The sequence below is a fragment of the Phaseolus vulgaris genome, chromosome 11, assembly GCF_051622355.1.
Source record: "Phaseolus vulgaris cultivar YP4 chromosome 11, ASM5162235v1, whole genome shotgun sequence".
NCBI classification, from domain to species: domain Eukaryota; kingdom Viridiplantae; phylum Streptophyta; class Magnoliopsida; order Fabales; family Fabaceae; genus Phaseolus; species Phaseolus vulgaris.
The window spans coordinates 46457073-46474312 of record NC_143508.1 but is presented as its reverse complement, the minus strand read 5'-3'; the positions used below and the strand labels follow the sequence as shown (position 1 = coordinate 46474312).

The 17240-nt window shown below is 28.7% G+C and overlaps 2 pseudogenes across 1 annotated transcript; both read right to left on the bottom strand.

Annotated features, from left to right (window-relative positions):
* Positions 1–4351: 4351 nt before the first annotated feature.
* On the bottom strand, positions 4352–5648 carry LOC150023303 (uncharacterized; annotated as a pseudogene).
* Positions 5649–8073: 2425 nt separating this feature from the next.
* LOC150023302 (ankyrin repeat-containing protein BDA1-like) lies at positions 8074–10650 on the bottom strand (annotated as a pseudogene). The gene is made up of 3 exons (XR_016517737.1): positions 10612–10650; positions 9273–9937; positions 8074–8844 (listed from the first exon to the last, which is right to left on the bottom strand). The product of XR_016517737.1 is annotated as an ankyrin repeat-containing protein BDA1-like (transcript).
* Positions 10651–17240: the final 6590 nt, after the last annotated feature.

Below are 17240 nucleotides of genomic sequence, written 5' to 3'. Positions count from 1 at the left end.
TCTTAATGATAAGTTGTTTTTTCTAAATATGCAAGGAATCGATATTTAGAAAGCATCTTAATAATTTTATATGCGAGGAATCTATATAAATGATTTTTATACGGGGATCAGTATCAATCAAAGGACACAATATTGTCATGCTGATCAAGATACAAAAGAGTGGGAAAAATGAATCCAATCCCTATTTTTCCAATTGAAACAAGAAACTCTTTGACTTGTTTTCTTTTTAATCATGGCAATCATAACAAATCTCAACAAACTTTATTATGCTGTTTTCTATTTAGTGAATCTTTTACTTGATTATTCAACTATACCTTGTGCGTTCGATATTCGCCCTTAGGGATAAATTGTTACTTCTGACAACATGGTGCACTTGTTGTAGAAAATTCATCACTAGCAAGCAAGGTCCTCTTCAACAACAACAACCACTATATCCTTCAGTTTAAGAAAAACTAAGAAATTTGAGGACACCTTGGAAAAATGTATGCAAGCATCTTTGGCCAATCAAAAGAATAATGAAGTAGCAATAAGAAATCTAGAAACACAAGTGGGATAGATTGCTAAACAGTTGGCAGAGCGACAAAATGGTCAGTTTTCAGCTAACACACAGATCGACCCCAAGGAACATTGCAATGTCATTATCAGTAAATGTGGTATAGCAACAGCAGACGAAGAAAAAAAGGAGTGTGGTGATAATTTAGTTGGTGAAAAGGTAAGAAAAGATGAGGATAAGAAAAATAAGATGGAGGAAGTTAAGAATAAGATTGAGGAGGAAAAAAACAAAGAAAAAGGAAAAAAGAAAAAGAGTGAAAACAAAGAAAGACGTGTTCCTTTAAGAGATTTACCATATCCTCATGCTCCTTCAAGAAAAGTTAAAGAGAGAAAATTTGCTAAAATTAAGAGCTGTTGTTTTAGGTTCATAGTGTAGGGCCATACAAGTGTGAGAGACAACAAAGAGGTTGGAAGGTTGAGCCAAACGGTGGTGAATTGGTGTTATGCATACATGGTGTTGGAATGCTGTTGGAACATATTTGGAAGGCATTTATCTATGCAAATTTGCATTTGTTTCTATAGGGAATCTGTTAAAGAGTATAAGCTAGGTGGATGTTGTTGATGGTCACAATATGCAAGTTAAGGTTTTCTTTATGCAAGTCTGGTATTTATGCAGGTGTTGTATTTTAGGAAGGTATAATTATGTTTTTTTGTTGCTCAAATTCGGACAAAAAGAGCCTCGTTGTATGATGTATATTTGTGTTGTTCTATGTGTACAGGGTATAATAGCCTATCTCTTGTAAGAGTTTGTAATATGTTTTGTTTTTTTGCTTTCTATGACGATGCTATATGATTGATGGTTAAGATCGATTTATTTTTTTTTTATAAGGATTGAGGTATTCCTAAAATAAATCTGGTTTGATTTGTTGTGAATACCTACAAACTCTTCTTCTATCTTTACATTACACAACAAAAGAATTATTAAATAAAAATTAATTTTAGAAACCAAAATAATTAATTACTATATTGATTAAATTAGAGACCATTTTATAAACTAAGAGTATCTAAATTAGTTTCTATTATTAATAAAATTGTATAAAGTAATTTCTAAATTAGTATCTAATCATTAGCTACCAAGGTTTTAGCTACTAATTACTTTATATTCTAAATTAGATTCTATTAATCTTTTAAAGACTAATTTAGAATCTAAAATATTTTAATTAAAACCTTTATATTGGTAATTCCGACCGTAATCCTGCATTTGAAGGCAGAGCGTTAATTCTCCAAAACAATTTAAACATCCTCGCCCAGTCCCCCTTAATCACACCTCTTAGTATCCCATAAGCCGAATTAACTGAAAACTGTTGAAGCTTATCTATTTTCCAAATCCACCTATCAACTTTCTCTAGAACAGGGTGCAAGACATGCACTACCTCGAGAAGTTGTCTAACCCAGACCTTCTCCCAATCAAAAATACTTCTTCTCCACACCAAAGACCACTCCCAAACACTGTTTGTCCAAAACCCACAACAATTGAACGACGCATCTTTCGCGATGGTAAAAAAAAAAGCATTGGGAACTTAAACACCAATGATCATCAACTACCCACCAGTCCTCCCAAAATTTGATAGACTTCCCATTACCAACTTCCCACTTTAAGCATTCTCCGAAATTACTACCTCATTTCTCCAATTTCCAGATTGACTTCAAATCATTCCACCAAATGGAAGTATTATAAATACACCTATCCTCCTTCAGATTTTTCCAACCTCCATATTTGGACTCTACAACCTCCTTCCACAAACCTACCTCATTAGACCCCTACCGCCATACCCATTTACCCAACAAAGCCAAGTTGAAATCCTTGATATTAACTACTCCAAGCCCACCACTTTCCCGAGACTCGCAGACCTTTTCCCAAGAAACCCAAGCGATCTTCCTCACTTCAGAACCCCAACCCCAAAGAAATTTTCTCTGAATGCTCACGATCTTCTTTATCACTATAGTAGGCAACATAAACATTGACATGTAAAACAATGGAATAGCCGAAAGAACTGAGTTGATGAGACAAATTCCTACATTTCCACCTTCCCAATTTGGATTTGATTCTAGCCACCACTCCATCCCAAAACACTTCCCTCTTATGACATCCCCCAATAGGCAACCCCAGGTACTTGAAAGGAACTTTCATTACTTCGCAGTTAAGAATAGCCGCAAAACCCTGAATATAGAACGCATCAACTCCCACCCTGTTGAACATTGGCTTTGATGTCTCCAAATCTATGTGAATTGCTTGAAGACTTTGATGATGGGTTTCTAGGTGTGTTTTGGGTAGTTTGAATTTGTTATCCACTTATAGAATTGATCTAAGGTTATTTAATTTTAATCCTTTTGAAAAAGATGTGTTTTAAAAGAGAAACAGAAAAACAACCTATTGATTTCTCGTTTTAATCGGTTGTTTTTCTCTCAGCTTGTTTGAAGGGTTTTTAAACTGTTTGACTTTGGTTGACTTTGCTGTCAAACCAATATAATCGGTTGTTTCGAAAAATCAACCGACTGTTTTTTGAAAATCCTTAACAGAATTCAGTTTAACTGATTCAATCTGTTTTGTTTGTTTTAAAACTGATTTGGATTTTGCATTAAATGTTTTTAACAACTGATGGAAGTATAAATAAGTGGTTATACGCTCCTAATTGTTGTGGATTCAAATTAACACTTTCAAAATCAGTTTTTCCAAGATTGCTTAAGGCTTTGGTTTTTTTTTTTTTTTTGCTAAGAGTGTAATATGACTGCTGTGTATTCTTTCAATCCAATCTGTGATTGTATCAGGTGTATTCTATTCCTTTCTCTCTTTGATTTGTATTTTTGTAAAGATTTGGTGTTGCACAGAGTCAGAGGGTGTTCTGATCTGTGTTGTAGCCAAAGGGAGTGAGTGTTCTTGAGGGGTTGAAGATCACTTCTTTGGTGTGTGTGTAATTTGTAATCTGTTGTTGGTTACATAGTGGAATACCCAGTGGTTTTCTGGGGACTGGATGTAGCTCTTGGTGAAGAGTGAACCAGTATAAACATTCTGTGTGAATCCACTACAAGAAAATCATGAAATAGAAACCAATTTTTAGAGACCAAAATAATTAGTTGCAATAGTAACTAAATTAGAGACCATTTTAGAAACTAAATAAAAAATTGGTTTCTAAATTAGTTTCTATTATTGTTAAATAGTTTCTAAATTGGTATCTAATTAGCAACTAAAGTTTTAACTACCAATTATTTAGTTTCTAAATTTGGTCTCTAAAACCTTGGTTGCTAATTAGATACCAATTTAGAAACTATTTAACAATAAAAGAAACTAATTTAGAAACCAATATTTTTTTTAGTTTCTAAAATGTTCTCTAATTTAGTTATTAGTGCAACTAATTATTTTGGTATCTAAAAATTGGTTTCTATTTCATGATTTTTTTTGTAGTGATCTCTTTATCCTTACACTCTTTAAACTGCTTTAACTTTGTTTTTATAAAGTGCTGATAAAAAACAACCGACTGTTTCGTAAAAACAATCGGTTGATTTTCTGCACCAAGCTTAAAAGTAGTTTTATATTTGGATGGACAAATTTTCCATTGATTAATTCTTCATAGTCTTTCACACTACCTTCAATACTCGCGAAAATCTTGCAAAAATAATTCACCCCCGTCTTGTTTTAGTCCTATAATTCTAACACACCCCACCAATACTACTTTTCAGGAAATTTACCTTCAAACCCGAAGTCATCTCAAAACAATTTAACATTGCCTTAATGTTCAACACACTTTTAGAATTCACATGGCAAAAAAACAAAGGATGATGTTAACCCATACACTAGAAGTCATCCAACATTCTTAGGCATCATAAACATAATTGTGAGAATGGATGTCATAAAGGCACACATATTTGTGATCGAAAACATCAAAAGTCCGTGTTTGATATCACTAATTTTCCTTCATAGACTTTGGATGAATTTGATGTCCCATGACCTACAATCACAGTGTTATTAGTCTCACTCCCTCCATCAATCTGATGAAATCTACCTGGTGGACTTAGTGTTGCTTGACAGGTTGTTGTTGCAACAAGAGTAACCACTATCATGTATGCGTTTCGTATGTCATTTGACTTGCTCTCTAATTCGTACCAGTTTTTCGAATTAGCCACCTCATCCATCATCGATAACATTAACAAATTAGTTTTTTCTAAGTCTCTTAACTCTTGCTTTAGCCTTACCAAATTCTTTTTAATTTCTTAGTTGTTTATTATATCAAATGCCGTTTGGCCATCAAATTTGCAGCATATACATATGTTATTACCTCTATCAACAATTTCATTGCCTGTTCACATAATATTTTTCACAACAAGCAGCCAATGAGTTAAATAAATCACTCTAATTAATAACTTATTGGTTTAACAACAGTCCAATTATAAAACCTTTTCAGTTTCGAACAAAGGTTAGTAGGTATTTTCAAGCATTTGTTGAGAAATTTAAAACACTTAATTAGAACTATATTCTTTTTAGTTTTATATTCCGGAAAAAATTTACTATTAAAACTGAAATATTATCAATAAATTGATATATATATATATATATATATAAATATATATATAAAATTACTAAACTTTTCTGATCCTCTCACTAAATATATATATGTAATTACTAAACTTTTATGGATCCCTCTCACTGAAAACTCACTAAAAAGATTGTTTATACATTGTAATTAAACTTAACTATCTTCATCTATATCTTTTAAGTTGTTACTTGTGCTTGACAACACTAAATTCATAGAGTGACAGAGAGATTTAAATGATACCTTAGAGTCAATTTTTTGTTGCTACAACGTGTAAAATGGTGTTACCCTCCACTTCTTTCTGGTTCATAATGGTTTGCAACTCAAAAGTATTTGTCATTCTGAACCATCTAAGTAAGAACTCAAAAGCTTCAATCCTCTCATATTTAACAGAAAAATGTAGTGCAATCTCATTTCTAGCAGTCAAATCTTTTACGGAATCTGAGCAAGCTTCGAAAACTACATCTAAAATATATCTGGATTGACTTGCCAAATGCGAAGAGTGAGACCTCCTCTCATTTTTCCTCAAACGAGTTCTTTGTCCATTTGTATAAGGTGAAGAACCATTGTGGCCTGGCCATGTTTTAGGAAAGGTGGACTGCTCTGAGTCCTTGGAAATTGAATTTCCATAAAAATGGAGGTTTTAATGTCATGATTTCATTGTCAAATTCAACATGCCCTACATGTCAGCAACATGCAGAGTTTCAACAAATGGTAGGTATCGAATCTATCTCTTCTAAAACATGTGGATTCTGCTGAATCAATCTGTATAGACGGCCTATGTCTCCCTGTTGATGTTGCATACTCTATCGTCTTCACACTCTTCACTTCTTTGATATATTTCTGAACTTTTCAACAGTTATCAGTTTTCAATAACCGTTTGAGTTATGGAAGACTATGTTGGATTCAATTTGAGCTTCATCTTGATATGTAGTAAAAAAATTAATTGGTTGTTAATTGGTAGTAAAAAAATTGGTAGTTAATATGTAATTGTTAGGTGGGAATATTTTTTTAGTGTGAAAGTAATATTTTTTTTAATGTGTAAGGTAACAAAAGTGCTATTGAAAGGAAAATAAAATTATTTTGTGAAATGACAAGAAAGCCTTGGAAAAATAACAACAATAACCTTAAATAAAAGGAGGGTGTGGATAAAAAACTATTTCTGGAATCACTTTTTCAAAATACCTTTTTGGATTTGGATTTTCGAAATACATTTTTGAATTTTGAACTTTTTTTGTAATGCATTTTTAGATTTCTTGTAAATATATTAAGAATAGTTTGATTTTCAATGTATCATCCATTCTAAATGGGTAGAAGATGCATCAAAATAAAAGAGACTATATTTGGTTGTTGTATGGAACACTATTCTTCAATAGTGTTGTTGATGACATTTTGGAAGATTGCGGAATATGAACTAGTTGTTGCAACTATTTTGAGTTCAAAGTTTTCATGATCTGATCATTGACGAAACATACCTTGTGATGATTTTTCATATTATGTATCATATTCTTCTTTCTTTTCAATGACATTAATGGTATTGTTGTTCTTTTATTTCATCCACGAAAGAAAGTCATGCTTTGATTAACACTCATTTAGAGTATGATTAATCTTATTGTAATACAAACACTCTTTATTATAGTTCTTTTTCCTCTTCCAAATTTCTCCATTGATAAGCCACATTACAATTCTTATTACTCATTCTTTGGTTTTGTTGACCATCATCATTGATCAAAACCTTGGTTTCAATACTAACATCTTATTTAACTACCTTTTTTATTGAAGAACTAAAGAAAAGACACTATTAATACCCAAAAGTAGTTCCATAAGCAAAATTTGAGTTTTCACCATGTTGTATGAGCCCTTTTAGAAAGCACATGACACATTCAAATTCTCTGTAATCGACCATGATTTTAAGAATATTGTAATTGCATCTGACATTTCATATGTTGCAGAGGATATAAATAATCTAATTCTTCCCACATAATCTTAGAATCCATAAAAAATCTGTAATGGTTCTTTCTCTCTGCTTGATCGAGTTCATCTTTTGAAGAAGATATGAGATACAAAAGTGGTTGCTTTTCGAAAACCTTTCCTTAAGTTCATCCCATAGATCATTCACATTATAAATTGTACTTTGAGCAATTTGTGTGGTTAACATACGTATGATCTAAGAAATAACCATAACATTGTATCTCTCCCAAACTTCGTGAAAATCATCACCACATAAAGGTTTTGAAATCTCTTCATTCAATAACTTAAACTAATTCTTTGACAATAAGGCACACTTCATTACTCACTTCAAGAATGATAGTTAGATCGTTGTAGTGTTCTCACGTATAAGATTATGTGATAACTTCCATAATCTTGAAATTTACTGGACCACTTGAACAAAAAGACACTAAAAGAGAAAACAAAAATAGAATACACACTAGAGGAGATAGAAAAATTGGTAAATATTTTTTAGGATTTTTGTCCACCATCAGACTTTTTTTTTTTACCAAAATATGATTGCTTTTGAAAAAATTTCAGATTTGGGGAAGTCGTGCTAACATGGCACGATTTTGGCCACGTCAACTTGGCACGACTTCTGTTAATTTTTTTTTAAATTTTTTTATTTTTTTAAAATATTCTTGTTTTAATTAAACATATATTATTATTTAATTACAAATTAATTAAAATTGAATAGTAAGTTATGTAATATTTGAAATTAATTTGTAAAATAAATTTTTAAGGTGTTAGTTTTTAGGGGCAAAAAGTTGATAACCATGAATGAATCATGTTTAACATACTATAATATATTAATTTGGTTACTTGATTAATAAAAAATATGAAGAAAAATGTTATGTATGTATCATATAATATATATATATATATATATATATATATATGCGAAATAGAAACATAAAGAACTAAAAAAAAAATCCAAAGGCAGAAATAAAACTTAAAATAATAAACAGAGTCACTATATCAGTTATAAGTAAACCGTCACAATAATTATCTACTATGTCGCCTTAAATTACAAACTTATAAATGTGTAATTTATTATAAACATATTTATGCACTGTTTATTACTACAATAAGTGAATTATAACTATCAATGGGAAGATTTGGATCTAGGTGTCAAAACCAAAGTGTAAGCCACAGCAAATACCGGAATAGAGACAATTAAAATGGGAAACATGGCCTCTACGGTCCTCGTAACATTAGGAGATATGACAATCATAGAGATAGAGTAGCCGCCTGCCAGGAGAAGTATTGACCCATACTGTAGAATCCATCCAAGATTGTTAGGCATCATAAATATAATTGTGAAAATAGATGTTAAAAAGGCACAAAAATTTATGGTCGAAAACGTAAAAAAGACTTTGTTTGGGATCACTGATTTCCCTTCAAAGACTTTGGATGAATTTGATGCCCCATGACCTAGAATGAGAGTGTTATTAGTCCCAAAGCTATCACCCTGATGAAATCCACCAGGTGGACTCAGCATTGCTTGATAGGTTGTTGTTGCAACAAGAGTGGCCACTATCATGTAGGTGTTCCGCACCTCATTCGACATGTTCTCTTTCTTACCAGTTTTTCGAACTATCCATTCTTGCATTGATGTAATTAACGATTCGACTTTCCTAGCTCTCCTAACTCTTGCTTCGGCCCTCACCAAATTCTTTTTAATTTCTTGATTGTTTATTATATCAAATGCCCTTTGACCCATCAAATTTGCAGCATCTATATCTCTCATCACCTTCATCAACCATTTCATTGCCTGTACTCACAATATTGTTTAAATGAGTCTAACAACTTATGGATTGGTTTGACTCCAATCATAAAAGCTTTTCGGTTTCCAACAAAATGCTAGTAGGTCTTTCAAGCATTTGTTGAGAAATTTAAAACACTTAACTCCATTTACCAAACTATTTATTTTAGTTTTTTTTTATTTCAGAAAAATTGTTATTAAATATTTTTTAATTGATACTATGTTTAAGTAATATAGGTTAGTTTTCTTGTTTAAGTATAATATAGTAGTTAATTTTTTCTAAAAGAAAATGACTTTGTAGTTTGAAAAATGGTTGAATCACTGGAAATTGTTTATTCATTACAATTTGACTCTCTTCATCTATGTCCTGTGACTTTTCACGTTATTTTTTCTTTATACCATCACAACACTAAATTCATAGAGAGATAGAGACTTACCATGTCATTTTTTGTTGCTGCAATGTGTAAAATGGTGTTGCCCTCCACATCTTTCTGGTTCAGAATGATTTGCAACTCAACAGTATTTATCCTGAGCCACCTAAGTAAGAACTCAAAAATCTCAAACCTTTCGTATAAATGCAATGTAGTTTCATTTCTAGCAGTCAAATCTTTTATTGAATCTGGGCACACGTCAAGAAACACAGTTAAAAGGTTTATATGTCCGAATGCAAAAGAGTGAGACCTCTGCTTTTAGCGCGAACAAGTTCTTTGTCCATATGTATAAGGTGAAGGACCATTGTGGTGTGGTTGTGTTCTAGGGCAAGGTGGACCGGTCTAAGTCCTTGAGGATTCAATTTCCATAAGAATGAAGGTTTTAAGTTCATGATCTCGTTGGCAAATTCAATATGTCCTGCACGTGCAGCAACATGTAAGGGAGTTTTAACAAAGGATATCGAATCTATCTCTTCTAAAACACGTGGATTCTGCCCAATCAAGATGTATAGACTCTCTATGTTTGTCTGTTGTGCCGCACCATCATTGCCATCACACTCTTCACTTTTTTGGGATGTTTCTTGGTTTTGGCAAGAGTTGTGTGTTGCCAAGTTTCCAATTACGAATTGAGCTTCAATCTTAATATAGAAGGTAACAAGTTGCCCATTGCCCTTCTTAGATATAAGAAAATAATAAATACCTTTTATTAATTTTACATTTTTGTTTTAAATTCAAACTAATTGTCTACTGTTTTTTTAAAACATAAATCTAAGTATTAAATAATATTTAATTTAGTCTTTTAATTAAGTGTATTTTAAAAGTTAAACAAAAGGAGGTTGTACTGTATATTGTAGAATTATTATGTTATTCTTATTTGATTTGATTTTTACACTATTTACCTATCAGTTATTTTATTAATATAGTGTATAAATGTACATATAATAATTATGTTGGGCGAAAATGTTTTAAAAGTTATTTTCAACGAAGAAAAAAAGAAAAAGAAGAAAGAAAAAGAAAAAGAAAAAGAAAAAGAAAGAAAAAAAAGAAAGAGGAAAAAAGGGAAAAAGAAAAAGAAAGAAAAAAACGAAAAAAAAATATTTTCAACGAAGTATTTTAAGAAAACATGTGTGTTTAAAAATTATTATTCACCCATATATCTTTTTGGTCTATTTTTTTTATCTATATTTATAAAATAAATTTAAATATTTAAAAATATGAAATTGTTAAAAAATAAAATAGCATCATAATATAAATGATTATAGAATATTTAAAATATAACTATGCAACCCGGGGTGTATTTTATTCCTCACATAAAAAGACGTAACAAAATAAAGCAGCCTTTGACCATTGGGTAGCCTGTGAGTGCCCAAGAACCAACAGGCATTGAAAAGAGTTCAAATAATAAAGTGAATAAAGAGCTAAAGTTCCGAAAATTACGATAAGGAAGTTTCCTTTTCATCATTGAGTGTTTCGCCAAGGATTTTCCAGGTTGGTTCAAACCCGGCTTTGTTTGGATCCAGGGGTGCCACTGTTGGCGACGACGGAAGTCACAACAACATCCCGTTTGGATTCATGTATTATTGCGGGTGAGGGTGCAGCGAAAGAGAAAGTTGAGTGAATTGTGTTTCTTCTTTCGGATGAAGAGAAAGTTTCACTGTGCAGTGCAAGTGCCAAGTCATCACCACGAATTTCCAATTTTGCCCTTACTTTTGTGCTGGAATCAAAAAGCACAGTGGCTCTGCATGCATGCCACATGAAAGCAAAGAGAGAGCGAAGCATAGAGTGTGTAGTTGGAGAGATTCGTAAGTCATAGTGTGTGTTAGGGGCTTCATTAACGTAGAGGTTATTCATCTGAAAGTGCTGTGTTCATCTATGGGTTCATCTGTGCCTTCATCTGGTTCATCTCTGGGTTCATCTGAGGTGAGTTTATATGTTTGATTGTTGGTTAATCGATTATGGTTGAAATATCACAGGCAAAATAATCGATTATAGTGAAATCTGCAAAATTTTCCAGGCATAATCGATTATCTGTAGTGTGTAAAATTGCTCTTAATCGATTATTTGTTGTGTCGATTATGGTTGTTTTTAGCCTAATAGCATAATCGATTATGCTTTGATAATCGATTATCTTAAGTGTGTAAAAGGGGTCCTAATCAATTATGTGATGTGATAATCGATTATGCTTTTTTTTTGCCTACTAACATAATCGATTATGCGTTCATAATCGATTATCCCGTGTGTGTAAGTGATGCCATAATCGATTATGTTCTAAAATTTTTGAAATATAAATGTTTGTTAATTTATTTGTTTTCTGTTATTTTCAGGTGTTTTGATCTTCCTATAAGCCATCCTATTGCTGTTCTTGAGTGCTTATCTTCAGGTTTTAAATTTTTTTTATGTAAAATTATTTTATTTAATTTCTGTTTTATATTTATGATTATGGTTTTGTAATATAATTTGTTTAGAATTTATTTTAGTTTATTATGTTAAGGCTGTTGTTGTAATATAATTTTTTTAGAGTTTAATTTAGTTAATTATGTTAAGTAGTTACTAGATAGTTAATTAAATATGTTAAGGAGTTTAGTTAATTAAATTAATTGTTTTTGATTTATTGTTTTAATTTTCGTAGATAGTTATTAATTTATTAAGAAAAATATTTATTTCTATGAAATGAATTATTTACAGAATGGAAACTGAAATTTGTAAATTTTAGGTTTTTTATTATATTAAACATAAATTATTAATGTTATAATTAAATCAAATAAAAAAAAGTTGTTGTGATTAAAGAAAACTGAAAAATTTAAGATAAATATTGTTTATAAGAGAATAGATATTGTATAATAATAAATATACAAAGTTAATAAATATTGTATAAGAAAACTGAAATATTGTATAATAATAAATATACAAAGTTAATTTTTTTTAACATTTAATTTAATTGTTTATAAGAGAATAGATAATTTTTTGAAATGAATATTTGTATTCTGTATGGTTAATATTTTTTTAAATTGGACATAAATTATTAATGTTATTAGTTGAAAAGATTAAAAAAAATGTTTTTGTAATTTTTGTTATAAGATTTAATTGTTATAAGAAAAAAAATAAATGTATTAACATAATTTGTATATATATAACATAACATAATTTATAAAATCATTTATAATATTAAAATTATGTAAATAAATTAACTTAAATAAAAAATAATTCTTAATTAATAAAATGTTAAATAATATAATTATACTTTAATTTTAAATTTTAATTAATTAAATTATGAAATAGGATTAATCATTATTTATTCTTTTTTTATATACAAGGGTAAAATTGTAATCTCACAAACTTTACTATTCAAAATAATTTATAATATTCTTACAACTATCACATCACTCACAATTTTCAATAAACTTTCCTCACATGGTGTGTTTGGATTAAAGGGTGTGGGGGAGTGGAAAGTTGAGGGTGAGTGAGAGTGGAAGTGTGAAGAAAGTTGAGGTTGTTTGGATTGGGGTATGTTAGAGTGGATGTGTGAAGAAAGTTTATTGAAAGTTGTGAATGATGTGATAGTTGTGAGAGTATTTTAATATATTTTGAATAGTAAAATTTGTAAGATTACAATTTTACCCTTTATATAAAAAAAGAATAAATAATGATTAATCCTATTTTATATTTTAGTTAATTATAATTTAAAATTAAAGTATAATTATATTATTTAACATTTTATTAATTAAGAATTATTTTTTATTTAAGTTAATTTATTTACATAATTTTAATATTATAAATGATTTTATAAATTATGTTATGTTATATATATACAAATATATATAAAATTAATTTTAATAATAATTTCCATTATTATGAATAGCAAAATGAATATATTTTAAAAAGAAAATAGAAATTTAGAATATAACATGAATATTAAGTAGGTGTCAAAATATATAATATAAAGTCATTACATGAAGAACATAATAATGTTAATTAGAAAAAGAAAAGACATTCCCAGTAATAACATTTGAATCCTTCTTGTGGAGACCTTCAAACGGTTTTCTAGAAGACATATCTTATTCCGTTGTATGATAATAATTTCATCTTTTTCATCGGCAACGTCTTCAATGCACCATTTGAAAAAATTACAGCCTAGAACCATGCCACTTCTAATCTGTTTTGAAGAAAACAATAAAATTGAACAATGAATAAGTTTAAAATAACATTCTTAAGTTTGTTTGAAACCTAATTGAATAAATTTTACGTTGTAGTTAGGACAACCCCAAAATTTTTTTCCAGCATTTTTTTTTGTGTTGTCGCTATTCTCAAAACAACAAATTGTCCACAATCACAAATAGGATCAACGAAGACACTTGTGGTCCCAGTAGCATGGGTAAAAGTACCACGTTTTTGCACACTACAACCAGTACAACTAGATGACGACGTGTTGTGATACGCAGACATTAATGACACTTAACCAATGCTGTCGAAGTAATAAGATGGTAAAAAAGTTGCATTAAAAACAATATGATTATGTAAATAAGTAGCATGAAAAGTAGCATAAAACCTTAACAATAACAATGTCAACGTCAAAAATAACAAACACAATTCATCAATGTTCAACATGAAACTCAGAAATAAAAATAACAATGACAATAACATAATAATAACACACTCAATGACCTTGATGAAGTCGAATGTCAGCCAGAGTAACCTCCATTCTGTCCATTCGGGTATTCATCTTTTCTATGCCGGACAAATTTGATTTAACAATTTCCTTTGAGTGGGGTTTTCCTCCTCAGGTTGACCACCTTCATCATCTTGTGGTGGCAATTCATCCTCTTCATCATCTTCTTCGTTTGCATGTTGTGGTCTACCAAGTTCCCATATGCCATTGACCTGGAATATATTTAATTTTGTCATACTCTTTTTGCCAAAGTAATGATTCCAGCCTAGCATTGTTGCTTGTTCATTGGACAAGTCAAAGCCATACACCTGCAAGATCCTCGTTATCAAATTTGCATATGGGAGAGACATCTTGTTATCCCGGCATTTGATGATCTGTTGCATTATGTAATGAGGCCAATTAATGCGTACATTATTCTTGATTAACCACATCATGAAAATATCTTCATTCATTCAGTGTGCATAGTTGCTTCCTCGAGGGCACAAGATATGCACCCATGTGTAATGCAACAGTCGGTCATTCATCTTCAGACTACCGACATTTTTCAGATTTTGACCTTCAACATCTTCACGAATCATGGTGGATAGTGCTAGTGCTCGATCAAAATTCACTTCCTCAGGGATCGTCCCGGGGGTTAAATTAAGACCGTCATACTGTAGATGAGCAATGGTCATCCAATCCACTTCTTTGATGTGTATCATTTTTCCGCAAATCTCAATGGCAAGGTGACCAACATGTGTGAATTGCAACTGTTTCCTCAAAGTGTATCATCTCTGCCTCGTCATAATTTCTTTCTGAATTCATACCGAAAGCGGTTACCGTATCGGTGTAAAAGTACACCAATACAGTTACCCTAAAACGTACTTTTAATTAATTTTAATAAAAAATTAATCAAAATTACTATATCATTCAATAACATAATTTAATCAAACAACAAATAAATATAAACAAATAAAATAAAATAAAAACCTAAAATTTCTATTTCTACTTCTAAAAATATTCATTTTAAATACATAAATTTTTATCTTTATAATAATTTATGTACAATCTAAAATAATATTAACTACAGAATATTAATTTTTATTTGGATTATGTAAACCTTTTTTATCTTTGTAATAATTTATTATCAATCTAAAATAAACTTTTTCTGATTTTTTAAATTAGTATAACATTTTTTTTAACATTTAATTCTAACACCAATAATTTATGTGAAATACAAATTAAAAAAAAATAACTCAAAATGATATTTCTACTTTAAACTTTTACTGTTTTTTTAATTAATACAACATTTTTATAATGTTTTTTATTATAACATTAATAAATTATGTTTAATCTACAAAAATGAAAACCCTATCAAAATATTTTTAAAATTTTAATTCCATTCTGTCAAAATAAATTTTTATAAATCAGTTTCATAAACAATTCATTTTGAAATAAATAATTACTTTCTACATTTATAATTAAAATATCAATTAAAAATAGCACTTCTAAAATATCAATTACTTTTTAAAAAACCTACAAATTACAAATTTCTATTTCCACTTGTAAAAATATTCATTTTAAATACATTTATTTTTATCTTTCTAATAATTTATGTACAATCTAAAATAATATTAACTACAGATTATTAATTTTTATTTCGAGTAAACTTATTTTTCTTTGTAATAATTTATTATCAATCTAAAATAGATTTTTTCTGACTTTTTAAATTAGTATAACATTTTTTTTAACATTTAATTCTAACACTAATAATTTATGTGAAATACAAATTAAAAAAAAAACTCAAAATGATATTTCTACTTTAAACTTTTACTGTTTTTTTAATTAATACAACATTTTTATAATGTTTTTTATTATAACATTAATAAATTATGTTTAATCTACAAAAATGAAAACCCTATCAAAATATTTTTAAAATTTTGAATTCCATTATGTCAAAATAAAAAAATTTAAATCTGTTTCATAAACAATTCATTTTGAAATAAATAATTACTTTCTACATTTATAATTAAAATATCAATTAAAAATAGCACTTCTAAAATATCAATTACTTTTTAAAAAATCTACAAATTACAAATTTCTATTTCCACTTGTAAAAATATTCATTTTAAATACATTCATTTTTTTCTTATAACAATTAAATCTTATAACAAAAATTACAAAAACATTTTTTTTAATCTTTTCAACTAATAACATTAATAATTTATGTCCAATTTAAAAAAATATTAACCATACAGAGAATACAAATATTCATTTAAAAAAATTATCTATTCTCTTATAAACAATTAAATTAAATGTTAAACAAAAATTAACTTTGTATATTTATTATTATACAATATTTCAGTTTTCTTATACAATATTTATTAACTTTGTATATTTATTATTATACAATTTCTATTTTCTTAGAAACAATATTTATCTTAAATTTTTCAGTTTTCTTTAATCACAACAACTTTTTTTATTTCATTTAATTATAACATTAATAATTTATGTTTAATATAATAAAAAATCTAAAATTTACAAATTTCTGTTTCCATTATGTAAATAATTCATTTCATAGAAATAAATATTTTTCTTAATAAATTAATAACTATCTACGAAAATTAAAATAATAAATCAACTGAAACAATTAATTTAATTAACTAAACTCCTTAACATATTTAATTAACTATCTAGTAACTACTTAACATAATTAACTAAACTAAACTCTAAAAAAATTATATTACAACAACAGCCTTAACATAATAAACTAAAATAAATTCTAAACAAATTATATTACAAAACCATAATCATAAATATAAAACAAAAATTAAATAAAATAATTTTACATAAAAAAATTTTAAAACCTGAAGATAAGCACTCAAGAACAACAATAGGATGGTTTATAGGAAGATCAAAACACCTGAAAATAACAGAAAACAAATAAATTAACAAACATTTATATTTCAAAAATTTTAGAACATAATCGATTATGGCATCACTTACACACACAGGATAATCGATTATGAACGCATAATCGATTATGTTAGTAGGCAAAAAAACAACATAATCGATTATCACAGCACATAATCGATTAGGAACCATTTTACACAGTTAAGATAATCGATTATCAAAGCATAATTGATTATGCTACTAGGCTAAAAACAACAATAATCGATTATCACAACAAATAATCGATTAAGAGCAATTTTACACACTACAGATAATCGATTATGCCTGAGAAATTTTGCAGATTACACTATAATCGATTATTTTGCCTGTGATATTTAAACCATAATCGATTAACCAACAATCAAACATATAAACTC